The sequence below is a fragment of the Macaca fascicularis genome, chromosome 9 (genome assembly GCF_037993035.2).
Source record: "Macaca fascicularis isolate 582-1 chromosome 9, T2T-MFA8v1.1".
NCBI lineage: Eukaryota > Metazoa > Chordata > Mammalia > Primates > Cercopithecidae > Macaca > Macaca fascicularis.
Window position 1 is genome coordinate 9,172,673 of NC_088383.1, and position 7,469 is coordinate 9,180,141.

The following is a 7,469-nucleotide window of genomic DNA, read 5'->3' on the forward strand; positions in this document are numbered from 1 at the left end:
GGCTTGGGTCCTGAGATGCCTGTACCTTTTGGCCTTCATTTTGTTTTGTTAGTGGGAAGATGTGCAGTCAAGCTATAGTCAGAATGCTAGTCTAAAAGAAGATGCCCCAAAATATGTATCAGTTGATATAAAAATGTTGATATTCTTTAGTCCAATAATGATCACCTCTAAGAATTTGCCCTAGGAGCATGTCTAAGAAGAAGAAAAAACTAAACAATAAATATATTAGTTGAATTGTCACTTGAAAATAAAAACAATGATGATGATGAAGTGGAAGAACCTAAAAATATAAATCGATGGAAATGATTAAGCCAAGTAGGGTTTATATGCATAATAGGATGATGATACTGACTTATGATAATGATTACAGAAACTACAAAGAATGCAAAAATAGTTACATAAATGGTAAGTGGAAAAAGGCAATTCAGCACAATGCTTTAGCGTAAACAGGGGTGCCTTTTCTTTTCCCTGCTCTACTCTGAATGGCGTGGGGTGCTAACCCCCCAGGTGTCCCTGCCAGCTGGCTTCCATCCATGGGGGCTTGGGCTGGGGAGTGGGAAGAAAAGGGAAGCTGGGATTCTCTCTTTCCCTTTCTCTCCAGCTCTGGTCTTCATGGTTCCTGCTCCTACCCACAGCACCCAATGGTTGCACTGGGCTCCAGCTTCTACAAGGTAACCATGGCTTTTCCTGTGGCCACAGTGCTCCTCCCTTGTTCTTTCAACCTAAGGGTGGGAGCAGTTATCTCTTCTTTGTCTATCTGACTTCTCAGTGCTGCTGTCATTGGTGTAGCCAATTCGCTGTATTATTTTCACTACATTTTAAACATGTATGGGTGACTTTCTCCCTTCCTCACTCCCTCCCTCCCTTCCTTCCTCCCTTTCTTCCTTCTTTCCTTTTCTATTTTACTTTCTTTCTTCTCCCTTTTTTATTTCCTTCTTTCTTTCTCTTTTTTCTCTCTCTCCTTCCCCTCCTTCCCTCCCTCCCTCCCTCCCTCCCTCCCTCCCTTCCTTCCTTCTTTCCTTCCTTCCTTCCTTTTTCCTTACTTCCTCTCTCTCCCCTTCCTCTCCTCCTCCTTCCCTCCTTCCTTTCTTCCTCTCTCTCCCTCTCCTCTACTCCTCCTTCCTTCCTTTCTTCTTTTTTTCTCTTTTATTTGGACTCTGGTAAGTCTACATGTGGTCTGGAGCCTGGCAGGGCCATTTGGGAAAGGTTTCCTAGGGGACAGAGTGGCATGGTGAGGGACCGCAGTGTGAGAGAGTGAGCACACAGGGAGACCAGGGTGTGGGAGTGGTGGGTGCAGTGGGAAGACCCTTCTGAGCTTTGGACATGGGAAGAATGAAACACATTTAATGGCATATATCCCCTGTTTCTCTCCTGGGGAAGAAGATGTGTGAGGCTGTGATGGGAATGGGAGTAGTGGTGTGGGATGTTTGAGCCCAGGAGACGAGCAGATCTATGTAATTGGATATATAACACATGTGTGTGGTGGCTATTCCTGGTATTCATGTCCTTCTGTGGCCCGCTCCCACATTAGGCAGGGCTTTCCTGCGTAGTCTGGAAGATGGTGTGGACATATCAGTGTGTGCCTTCTGAGGCCAGGCACGGAGGCTACTGTGACTCCTTCCTGCCTCACCCTCCCTGAATTGCTTGTTCTGGGTAAAGGCAGCTGCATGTCACGAGGACATTCAAGCAGCCCTAGAAAGAGATCCTTGTGACAGAAACCGAGACCTCCTGCTAACAAACAACCAGCACGAATTGGCCAGGCATGTGAGGGAGCCACCTGGGGACGGATGATGCCTGCGGGGTCAGATGATCACGGTGGGGGTGGAGCAGTGCAATCCCTTCCCTCACAGCCAGCACTCCTGTAACAAAGACAGGTTAGCAAGAGAAAAGCATGACAGATTTCTTTAATCAAAGTTTTACGTGACACGAGAGACTTCAGAAATGAAGACCCCAAAACCCAGGGAAAGCTGTCCATTTTTATGCTTAGATTTTCAGCCGTGTAGAAATATGATGGGACAAGAGGGCATGACGCAATGGTAATAGACTGAGGGGGCACCCAGCAGGGCCTGTCTGTTCAGATTCTTCCCAGCCTCTCCGCGCAGCATTCCTTCCTCCCCGGTACAGCGTATAGGGCAGGAACCCTCCGGAATAAAGGCCTATGACGCATGACTCACCACCTGACAAATATGTTAGAGAATTCCTTCCTTGCTTCCTCCCTCCTGTCCTTCCTCTTCCTTTCCTTTCTTTCCTTCCTTTCCTTTCCTTCCCTTCCCCTCCCCTCCCCTCCCCTCCCTCCCTCCTTACCTCCCTTCCTTCCTTCCTCTCTCTGTCTCTTCCCCCCCACCACACATACACCTCTTTCTTTCTTGACAGGGTCTCACTCTGTCACCTAGGCTGGAGCATAGTGGTGTGATCATGGCTCACTGCAGCCTCAACCTCCTGCGCTCAGGCGATCCTCCGACTTTGTTTTCCCGAGTAGCTGAGATTTCAAGTGTGCACCCCCATGCCTGGCTAAATTTTGTGTTTTTTATAGAGATGGGATTTTGCCACATTGCCCAGGCTAGTCTTGAACTCCTGGCTTCAAGCGATCCACCCGCCTCAGCCTTCCAAAATGTGGGGATTACAGGAGTGAGTCACCATGCCTGGACAGAAAATTTCTTTGTAACCAGCTCTTACACAGATAGGTGAATGGGTGTAAGTTAGCGCAATATTTCAGGTTTTATGGCTTGCTTTGGGAAAGAAGGGTTCTAGTTCCTATGACCTACCTTGTAGAAGAGGAATTCTAGTTTCTATGACTTGCTTTGGAGGAGGAGCAGGTGCAGACAGGAGGGCAGGGAGAGTCGGAGAGGGTCTTTGCTTCTGAGGCCTGCCAATCTCCTTTAGTTCAAAGCACTCAGCCTGCCGAAGTGCCAGGCTTTGGGGTATCATTTTTTGAGCCCCAACTCTGCAACAGCTTAACTGCAACCTTGTGAGAAAATCTGACTCAGAACTACCCGGCTAAGATGCTCCTGGATTCCTGAACCAAGATTTTGTGCAAGATGATAAATGTTCATGGCTGGATTAAGCTGCTACACTTTGGACAGTCATAGAGCTATGGCTGTCTATACTCTGTAGATTTGGTGCATAATTATTTAGTAGGTCAGATAATGCAGTTCAGTTATCTCATAAATAGCTGATTTTATATTCTTTTCCCCTGTGTAACTTATGCTTTTTTTTTTTTGAGACTGGAGTGCATTGATGCAATCTCGGCTTACTGAAACCTCTGTCTCCAGGGTTCAAGCGATTCTCCCGCCTCAGCTTCATGAGTCGCTGGGCTGGGATTACCGAGGTGCATCACCACGCCTGGGTGTTTAATCTGCATACTTTCTATGTGGCTTAAATCCATATTGTTTTAGGGTAGTTCCTTTCTCATCCCCTAATTTCCTCCTCTAACGCATATCATGGGAGTAGCCATAATCTAAGATTAGTTGCTTATATTAATCATTCAAAACTTCTTCAACTTTTCCGTAGATGAAGGTTAAACTAGTCTTTAGATTTTTCGAAGGTATTAGTGATTCACTTCGGCTACTAAACACTTTAATTTCAATCAGCACATCATTAGGACGCCACTGAAGCAGCACTGATCCTGAATCAGGAAACAGCTCCCCGCATTCACAAAAGCCATTCAAAGGTATGGGAAATGCTGTGCAGAGCTGACAAGCCAGCGTCCTCTCATGCCCCTTCAACGCCGGGTTTCTTTTGATTAACTACTGGTGTATTTCCTCTTAATGCCAACAGCAGCCTCCTCCGCTCATCTCTCCCGCTGCCCCCATCAGAAAATCCATAATCACAACCTTTCCCAGCCTTTAAGCTGCCTCTGGAGAGTCAGGGAAGCCAATGGCATCATTGTTCACGCGGCAACTGTGCTGCCCCTGGTTGTGCAGAAGCTTGGTGGGCGTCGGTGACTTCAGGAGCCCGTGAGAAGGGGAAGCCGTCGGTATTGTGCCTCATGCCAAAGGTTAGCGGCTGCCCCTCCCTGGGGAGGCTCGGTTTGGGATCATTTCTGTTTGCAGTGCTATGTGCAACCTTGGCATGCAATCAGCAGAGAAAATATTCATTATTGCCTGACTGTCTGCCGAAGACAATTTCAATTATGCTGGCATTTCAATGGATGAAGAAGCCCTTTAGGCTGGCCCAGGAGATTAGACTTAAAGGCTCTGTAAATTAGGAAAGTTACAATCAGTATATTATCTGGCAGGCAGCTGTGGGAGACACCATAGCAGGCAAAGAGAGACAAATTGCTATATTCCGGTTGTGGTTTTGATATATCAATTTACAAGTTTAACATACACATTTGTGAAAGAATGATTTTGCCTTTCTTAAATCACTTTTAACTGCCTGCACTCGAAGTTTCTGAACCTGTAACTGGAATAGTCAGCTTGCATTGCTGACGTTTTGTTTTAAAGCCCAATTTCAGCCAGGAAAAAATACTACTGGGGAAAGAGCTTTGAAATTAATCTTTCCTAAAGTTATTCAAATAATATAATATATGGCAGTTAATCAGAAAATTCCATTTGCAGAAATGTGAATAATGTCCCACATAAAGGCTTTTTCTTTAATGGAATGTTTTTCATGTCTTTTTTTTTTTCTAGATTCACTCTATTATGATAACTCTATCTACATATTTAACATATATTATTTCACCATGCTTGTCCGATGTGATAAGTATGAAAATAAAAATAATTACCATAATAACATATGATACTTTACAGTCATTTGCATAAATGAGGTCTATTGATAAATAAGTTTTTCATGATTCTTTCAAGTTCTTTCTAAATGTTTCTGATTTCTTAGAACTCAGATTTCATTTAAACAATAGGTTTTAAAAACACCTTTTAAGAAATGCCTTGAAAAATGTCTTTTGATATTGATTAGTACTTGTAGCTATACCTGAAATAAAGTTCACATTTCTTGAGTGAGTTTAAGCTACTTTTCTTTCTCGGATTTTAGGAAAAATTGTTTAGCATTTGGTTAATAGGAAAAACATTTTGTTTTTGAGCTGGATAGTTCAAGTGAAAAAAAGTTTTAAGTTTGTAATTGGCTTCAGCTTTTTATGAAACAGATAGAGACATAAGTAAATATTAAAATATAGATATTTTTCAAGGAAGCTTTGTAAATGGCATGTAGCTTTGTTATCCTTCCAATGCCCAAGATAATTTTCCACTGCCTGTGTATGAAATTCAAAAACAGGTATCTCAAACTCCAGAGGAAGCTTCTTTGCTTTGGAAATATTTATATTCCAATGGACTGAGTGAAGCCAATCGACCGGTTTGTACATACCCTCATTCCCAGTTTATTTTGAAAGATATTTAGAATTTTCATGTAATACATTCTACTGAGTATTTGTTTGAAGGTCGAAGATTACAATTCAAGTAATGTGTGTCCACATAGCATTTGACCAGGGCCCTGGCTGTAAGTGTTGAATTTTACAGCACTCTATCAGGCTGTCCCCACAGACCTTGTCAGAAAGGTGTTTATCAATCAATAACATGGAATTCATTTTTTTCTTTCTTGTTTACAGAACCAGACTACCCACCAGGGACAGTTACTTGTCTTTTACAATACCCAGGAAGTGCCCTTCATCACAGACACTGAAGTTTGACTATAGCCTTACGCAGTACATTGTGCTGACATATTTTCTCATGGGAACTGTTGGGCTAGTTCAGGCAAGCATCTGCAATGCTTAAACAGACAGTTTCAGGCTGGAGAATTTAAGAGACAACCAAATAGAGTTTTAATGCCCTGTAAGATAATAATGAGAGACATTTATGAAAAAAAAATTCCAGTTAGTTTGAAAGCCAGGGCCCGCACTCCATATTTTGACAGCAGATGGATGGCTAGCTTGACTGATCCTGGTTTACTTTCTGACTTGAATTTGTCTTCTAGTCCAGTGAAATCATAAGGGCTCCCTTCAATCTGGTTAATGTTCAAAACCAATGTTTGAGTTTTAGACTAATTAAGGGCCAACCACTGACATTTTTTCTATAATGTGAAGACTGGTGCCAGCAGTAACTCAGTGAGATTTAACATAAAAGCCAGATAAAACAATTAAAGTGGAAGAATATTTGATTAAGTGGATCACTGATTTATAGTGAGGTAAATTGAAATTGAAAGGAGAGTGAACTTTTTATGGCAATCATATATTACGTTCATTATCAGAGACTCTGGAACTCTGGATCCTTTGTGCTTTTGTGATTTAAAAAGAAATAAACCAGTTTAAGGAGAGTCATCCTGGCAGGCATCGCTTGTGTCTTGTCTTGAGTTACGGTTTCTTTTCATTGCAGAGGTTAAATAAATCATATTCAAGAAAACTCATTGCAAAACATGCAATCAACATTTGAACAGACAAAAAAGTGTAATAGGGCCACGCATGGCAAAATACACACCGGCACTTGTGTTTTGGTGACAGAGCTTGACATACACTTCAATCAGCATTTATTTGGTATTTGCAGAAGCTGTAGCTGTGGCAACATCCCTTAAGGGGTCTTGGGCTTGTTGTCTAGAAGAGCCATAGATTTGGTATCAGACCTGGGGAAATTGTGAAACAGCCGTGTTGCACATGCCTCCTCTTGTTCTGTGACTGGCTCTGCTGCAACAGAAGTTAAATTGCTTCTGAAGCTTGCTTTAGCAGGTGCTTGGCTTGCAGCGTGCTCCTGACACCCCATCCACAAAATACCTGGCACTTTCCTTACTTTCCAAAATGGCTTTCGCAGTGGCTGTGTTGGATTTGCATTAGAAAGTGAGCATCGCAGTCTAGCCACAAACAGAGAGGGGCAGGGTCAGCACAGGCAAAAGGAAGAGCAGAGACAGGTGATGTAGGTAACTCAAAGAGCCTTTCAAAGAAAAAATTAAAAGCTAATATTTGTTCCCTCCCTGACTTGGGGGATACTCTGGAGGGGGATTGGGGAGATACCAGTGAGAAAGGATGGCCACAGAGGTGTAGGTTGACTACATGAAGCAACTATGGAAGGTTCCACTTCCCAGGTGAGACTCTCATACAGAGCTCTCAGGAACAGAGGAAATCAAAAGAGAAAGTGTGGAAAGCATTCATTGAGAGAATAGGCAGCTCATCAAATTGTTCAATTATAACCTTGATCCTTCGATGGTGCATCTAAATTGCATTCATTAATTTTTACCAAAATGCTATTTGATTGCTATTGTGAAAACCTTTGTATAAGAAGAAGCCATTAAATCAACTAATGACTCAAAGAAAGAACTCTGAGCTGAGCTCTGGTCCTGACCTGCCCCTCTCCAGGTGTGTGGCCCTGGGCGAGTCTCACATCTCTCAAGTCCCTGGCTTTCTTGTGTGCAGGAGGTGGAGGCATACCCAGTGATGGCTAAGGTCCCTGCAGGCTCTAGTAGGCAATGACTGTGATTGTTATTGAAAATAGGAAAAAGAGGGCTTATACTGTCAGCTACAGCTACGTTTT

The 7,469-nt window shown here is 43.0% G+C and overlaps 1 long non-coding RNA gene across 1 annotated transcript; it reads left to right on the forward strand.

Moving 5' to 3' along the window:
- The first annotated feature begins 3,263 nt into the window (after nucleotides 1-3,263).
- LOC135964926 (uncharacterized) lies at nucleotides 3,264-5,654 on the forward strand. Its single transcript, XR_010577668.1, has 3 exons — nucleotides 3,264-3,670; nucleotides 3,778-3,997; nucleotides 5,561-5,654. It is a non-coding gene; the product is annotated as an uncharacterized lncRNA (long non-coding RNA).
- Nucleotides 5,655-7,469: the final 1,815 nt, after the last annotated feature.